Source organism: Pinus tabuliformis, chromosome 1_2 (assembly GCF_031772625.1).
Source record: "Pinus tabuliformis cultivar Carrire ecotype Pingquan chromosome 1_2, CPIR1, whole genome shotgun sequence".
In the NCBI taxonomy this organism is placed as follows: domain Eukaryota; kingdom Viridiplantae; phylum Streptophyta; class Pinopsida; order Pinales; family Pinaceae; genus Pinus; species Pinus tabuliformis.
The window spans coordinates 568,660,777-568,667,719 of NC_142298.1; the positions used below are offsets into that span (position 1 = coordinate 568,660,777).

The following is a 6,943-nucleotide window of genomic DNA, read 5'->3' on the forward strand; positions in this document are numbered from 1 at the left end:
AAAACATGTCTTCTTCCGGCAGCTTCTGGTTAGCAGTGAATTCATTCCTACTGCATGAATATGTAGGTTCAAGATCATTTTCTTGATCAACACAAAAATATTTCAATCCCCGACGCCACGAAAATCAGGCACTAAACAGAGCAGCCATTATTTAATTATTGGAGGACAACAAACTAGACTCAAACTCATTACATAACGCAACACATACAATTTTAAGATTGTGAATAACGAAACGAAATCCAACCACTTATTCTAAACACAGCATCTTCTAGGCTTTAACTCAACCAAAACCATGACATCTGGCACGGACCAACTTTCAATCATTATGAAGTGATATGCTGAATGAGCCATTTTCAAGAAGGACTAACAAGGTAAGCTCTAGATTCGGCTCTTTATAAACTAAAAAACAAGGTTAAAACCGCCTCTTCTTCTTCGTACGCGGCCTCATCATCAGCAGTTGCATCTTGATACTGCTGATACTCTGACACCAAATCATTCATGTTACTCTCTGCCTCTGTGAATTCCATCTCATCCATGCCCTCACTAGTGTACCAGTGCAAAAATGCTTTTCTCCTAAACACGGCAGTGAATTGTTCGCTGACTTGCCTGAACATTTCTTGAATTGAAGTAGAGTTTCCAATGAAGGTGGATGCCATCTTAAGACCTTTTGGAGGAATGTCACAAACACTGGACTTCACATTGTTTGGTATCCACTCCACAAAATAAGAGGAATTTTTGTTTTGAACATTCAACATTTGTTCATCTACTTCTTTTGTGCTCATACGTCCACGGAACATAGCAGAGGCTGTCAGGTAACGCCCATGTCGAGGGTCAACTGCACACATCATATTCTTGGCATCCCACATTTGCTGTGTAAATTCAGGCACAGTGAGGGAGCGGTATACTTGGGATCCTCTAGATGTCAAGGGAGCAAATCCCACCATAAAGAAGTGTAAGCGAGGGAATGGAATCAGGTTAACTGCAAGTTTACGCAAATCAGAGTTTAACTGTCCACGGAACCGCAAGCAACATGTACATCTACTCATTGTTGCAGATATTAAATGGTTAAGATCTCCAAATGTGGGCGTTGTTAACTTCAAGGCTCTGAAGCAAATATCGTAAAGTGCTTCATTGTCAAGAACCATGCATTCATTTGCATTCTCCACCAATTGATGTACAGAAAAAGTTGCATTATAAGGCTCCACCACTGTGTTCGATACCTTAGGTGATGGAAACTACAGAGAAAGTTAACATCATTCTGTCCGGGTACTCCTCCCTTATTTTGGAAATCAAGAGAGTCCCCATTCCCGATCCTAAACAAATATTTCCCTTGTAGAAAGCTGCATATTGTCCTGCTGCAAGTCCTTGATCATCTTCTGATAGTCTGACTATGGCGATCTCTTGAGCAGTCTCTCCCAAGATCGGATGTTCATTTTCTTTATGAAGGTTTCCTTTCACAATCTCTATATGACAGTCGTAAAATTTTGGTCCATGACGTACCTTGCACTGTAGATTTTCAAGATCCTCTGGAGTAGCACCATGATCCTCCGGGAAGTCGAAGACCTTCACGCTGCCCAATTGTATAAAACCAAAATCTTCTGTGCTTCCCAAGAAAATCCCCTGTCTCTGCCTCTAAAGCATACCTTCCATCTCACCAATATGTCTAGCACTTTGTCATTTTGTTTTTATTACACTTTGAACTGATGACAATTGGTTGTTTTTGCAGGGATTGGAGCTACTGAAGCTACTGCCTTTTGAAGAGCTGGAGAATTTGATACATATTCTAAAAAAACACATTTAATGATTTCTTCTTCAAAACAGGGTTTTGAAGAAGAATCAAGCTCACACTGACATACAAGACGGAGTCTAACATCGGCTCCACTAGGGATGGCAGCTGCCGCTTTTTGGAGGTGCCAAGAACCGCAGAACTTTGGGAGAGCAGACAGTGCCTCCATCCATTGGGCAATGGAGTCCATTATTTCAACAAATCAACACAACTGAAGACTCAACTTATTAACTGGAAACTGACTGAATTGATTGAAAGACTAATTCGGCAAACTTCAAACTAAACTGTAATGAAACTGGAACAAAATGCTGCCTTTTGGCTGCTTATTTATTTACAAAATCTACCCTACTTTGCTGTAAAAACACTAGATCAGGTAATACTAAAATGCCAGATTAACCATTCAAGTAAATCTGAGAATGATGCCGGTTGAGAATGCTTCCACCAGGACACAGATGTAATTGCTGGCAGCCCTTCATGCACGTAATGAGCCTGGTCACGTACAAGACAACCTGATCTATCAATCAAACTGAAAAACGTGTCCATGTAAGTTGCCATTGGATCGCGGAAGCCGGACTCTGTTGGCTGCCCCAATTCTGCAATACATACCTCCAGCTGCACACTGTCACTGCAAACATCTGTAGGCAATTCTATGATTTCTTGTTTCAATGGAGGAAGGATTTCCAAGAACTTTTTAGGGTCTTGGAAATCATATGACTGAATCTACTCATCTAGACACTGAATCTCCTTCTCAATTCTTTCAACAACTAACTCACAAAATCTAGTTTTAGTTTCAAAAGGGAACTTTGGAGATTTCAACCAATGAAGTATGGCACTGAAAAATTCTTCATCAAATTCAAAATCTGCTAACTCATATCTAACCTCTTTTCGCCATGTAGGGTTTGCCACATACCCCACCATTGCATGAGTGAATCAACAAGCACTGGAATGTCTGGATCGAATTGGAGTCGCCAGGTGAATGGTTCAGCCTGCATATGTGTCTGACTGATGTCCACCATCAGCATCAGATCTGCAATTTGATTTCATGTACTGGGACAAGACAATCAACAAGTCGAATGTTCTCCCCAGTATGGTCGCCAATATGTTAGCACTCGAATTTGCCTCAGGCTGAGGAAGGCAGAATCCAAGGAAACATCAAACCACTTAGCCTCGTAGCTAGCCCTACGAGGACAGGAGAGGGCTCTCTCCGGTCTATCTCAGCAAAAAATTTTCTAAAAGGGGCTGAGATGACTTTTAAAAGAAACTGATTTTAGGCTAGTAAATTGATAAAAAGGGTTTTTAATAAAATGATGGGGTTTTTCTGGGCTGCATGGGGAAAAGAAACAGCTTGAACAGAGAAATATAATCAAAAACACAGATTATCTCCTGAGGCAAGGTAGGCAAGAAAGTTTAACATCAAATTGAGATTAAATGGAATGGCAAGACTGCTGAGGAGCTGACAAGGGCATAGAAGATGAATCCTTGTCAAACAGAAGAAAACATTAAATATGAACAAACTTAAAGGCAGAGCATACAAAATATGAATTCTACCTTAACACTTCATTTGTTCACTTGGAAATGATCATGAAATGAAATGAACACATAACAGGCTTTACATGAAACAAAGGAGGACACAAATGTTAAATCTCATACCACAGGAATCTCAGAAGCCGGAGCTGTGTATTTTCATTAAAATCTCTGTCAAAGACTGTACAATGGAAGCTCTCTGTTCTCCACCAGCTCTCAGAATTCTCCTCCACTCGATTTACAATATATTAAATATAACTCAGAGATGGGGAAAACAAATCGATGAAAGATAGGGGGCAGTTTCACTTAAAATCTTAAAAATAGGAAAAAGTCTGCTCTAAGGGAACAGCGTTACAATTTGTTCGTTGATAACAAATGAATTGGAAAAACCTGTAGCTGAATTTTCTGAACTGCAATTGAAGACCCAAAATAGACCAACCAATTCGGTTTCTGTGCTGGGATAGTTATCTGTATTTAAAATTGGCTTTTGACTTTACTTTGCATTTGAATGAGAACTAAAACAAAAGTAGCGTAATATCTTCTCCAAAAACTTTTCCCTACAGGTCGATAAAAAATAATGAGTTGTTCAACTATAATTGCCAGAATAAAAAGAATCATCCATTTTTTCCTAAAACAGAGCATCGTTTCCCTTGAATTCCTCTGATGGCCGACAAACTGGAGCGTAGATCCCGTTGAATCGTTAACTGAAGTCATTAATAGGAGATCGTTTCCTATTTTTTCTGCTATGATGGATATCTTCGTTTTGTTTTAGGCGTATTTTGACTTGGCCATGATCTTCCTCTTCAACATGGTCCTCATGAAATCAAATGTTTCCTTTCCCTCCTGTCTGCACTGTGAAGAATTGTGGATCCATATTTCTCACAGTTAATCCATGATTTTGCAATCATGTTAGCCACTGATTTAACCATGACGTGCCACACCAACCATAAAACAACTCGTACAGGACTCACATCCATACGGGAAACATCTTCGAAGTGGAGGTGTACAAGCGGTTCCAAGTATGTTACGCCTGCATCTGTCCACTCGATTTTTTTTTTACCTTTTTTCCGAATTGGATCACCCCGGCCAGCAAAATGCTGGCCAAAGACTTCAACACAATCGAATACCCTTTAGCAATTGTAATATTCTCCCCCAGAAACTTCCGATATTCTTTCTCGGCTTCACAGTCGAAGTCCAACAATGAATCTGTGGACGTGTAAGTCCGTTCAATGCTTTCATGGATAGAAAACATGTCTTCTTCCGGCAGCTTCTGGTTAGCAGTGAATTCATTCCTATTGCTTGAATATGTAGGTTCAAGATCATTTTCTTGATCAACACAAAAATATTTCAATCCCCGACGCCACGAAAATCAGGCACTAAACAGAGCAGCCATTATTTAATTATTGGAGGACAACAAACTAGACTCAAACTCATTACATAATGCAACACATACAATTTTAAGATTGTGAATAACGAAACGAAATCCAACCACTTATTCTAAACACAGCATCTTCTAGGCCTTAATTCAACCAAAACCATGACATCTGGCACGGACCAACTTTCAATCATTATGAAGTGATATGCTGAATGAGCCATTTTCAAGAAGGACTAAAAAGGTAAGCTCCAGATTCGGCTCTTTATAAACTAAAAAACAAGGTTAAAACCGCCTCTTCTTCTTCGTACTCGGCCTCATCATCAGTAGTTGCATCTTGATACTGTTGATACTCTGACACCAAATCATTCATGTTACTCTCTGCCTCTGTGAATTCCATCTCATCCATGCCCTCACCAATGTACCAGTGCAAAAATGCTTTTCTCCTAAACACGGCAGTGAATTGTTCGCTGACTTGCCTGAACATTTCTTGAATTGAAGTAGAGTTTCCAATGAAGGTGGATGCCATCTTAAGACCTTTTGGAGGAATGTCACAAACACTGGACTTCACATTGTTTGGTATCCACTCCACAAAATAAGAGGAATTTTTGTTTTGAACATTCAACATTTGTTCATCTACTTCTTTTGTTCTCATACGTCCACGGAACATAGCAGAGGCTGTCAGGTAACGCCTATGTCGAGGGTCAACTGCACACATCATATTCTTGGCATCCCACATTTGTTGTGTAAATTCAGGCACAGTGAGGGAGCGGTATACTTGGGATCCTCTAGATGTCAAGGGAGCAAATCCCACCATAAAGAAGTGTAAGCGAGGGAATGGAATCAGGTTAACTGCAAGTTTACGCAAATCAGAGTTTAACTGTCCAGGGAACCGCAAGCAGCATGTACATCTACTCATTGTTGCAGATATTAAATGGTTAAGATCTCCAAATGTGGGCGTTGTTAACTTCAAGGCTCTGAAGCAAATATCGTAAATTGCTTCATTGTCAAGAACCATGCATTCATTTGCATTCTCCACCAATTGATGTACAGAAAAAGTTGCATTATAAGGCTCCACCACTGTGTCCGATACCTTAGGTGATGGAAACTACAGAGAAAGTTAACATCATTCTGTCCGGGTACTCCTCCCTTATTTTGGAAATCAAGAGAGTCCCCATTCCCGATCCTAAACAAATATTTCCCTTGTAGAAAGCTGCATATTGTCCTGCTGCAAGTCCTTGATCATCTTCTGATAGTCTGACTATGGCGATCTCTTGAGCAGTCTCTCCCAAGATCGGATGTTCGTTTTCTTTATGAAGGTTTCCTTTCACAATCTCTATATGACAGTCGTAAAATTTTGGTCCATGACGTACCTTGCATTGTAGATTTTCAAGATCCTCTGGAGTAGCACCATGATCCTCCGGGAAGTCGAAGACCTTGACGCTGCCCAATTGTATAAAACCAAAATCTTCTGTGCTTCCCAAGAAAATCCCCTGTCTCTGCCTCTAAAGCATACCTTCCATCTCACCAATATGTTTGGCACTTTGTCATTTTGTTTTTATTACACTTTGAACTCATGACAATTGGTTGTTTTTGCAGGGATTGGAGCTACTGAAGCTACTGCCTTTTGAAGAGCTGGAGAATTTGATACATATTCTAAAAAAACACATTTAATGATTTCTTCTTCAAAACAGGGTTTTGAAGAAGAATCAAGCTCACATTGACATACAAGACGGAGTCTAACAAAGATCACTATACCAAAGACTGCCCTAGGCGGTCCGAAGTTAGTCGTTTGTTGAAAGGCACCCCTGGGACTCCTGCGGCGCTCAAAGAACCCTTTCCCTTGCAACAAACTCAAATGGTGGCTGACCCCTCTCAACCTCCATATTCCTTCAGTTCTCAAGTATTTATGGCTGGAACCATACCTGTCCACATCAGTACTCGAACAAAAGAATATATGTCATCGGCCGGGAAAGAGCCTGAGGTCCCCTCTAGTGCTCCTCCGTTCAGTTCAGGCTCGCTCCACATCAAGAGACCTAGCACCGAGACGCCTATTCGACCCCCTCCAAAAGGAGTACTCCGGAAATCTTCTTACAACCCAAATGCTCGTGCTACACAGCACTACAATATTGTTGAGGACTTAGCTCAGACTCTTTCGACTATGTCCGCTTTAGAAGTTCTCCAGAGCTGCCCTTCTCAGAGGAAGTCCTTGCTATCGGCTATTGGTGGCATAGACCCGGCCGACTCGGATTTGATTACTT

At 40.8% G+C, this 6,943-nt stretch overlaps 2 pseudogenes; both read left to right on the forward strand.

Moving 5' to 3' along the window:
- The first annotated feature begins 498 nt into the window (after positions 1–498).
- On the forward strand, positions 499–816 carry LOC149206873 (uncharacterized; annotated as a pseudogene).
- Positions 817–5,053: 4,237 nt separating this feature from the next.
- LOC149206874 (uncharacterized) lies at positions 5,054–5,371 on the forward strand (annotated as a pseudogene).
- The last annotated feature ends 1,572 nt before the right edge of the window (positions 5,372–6,943 follow it).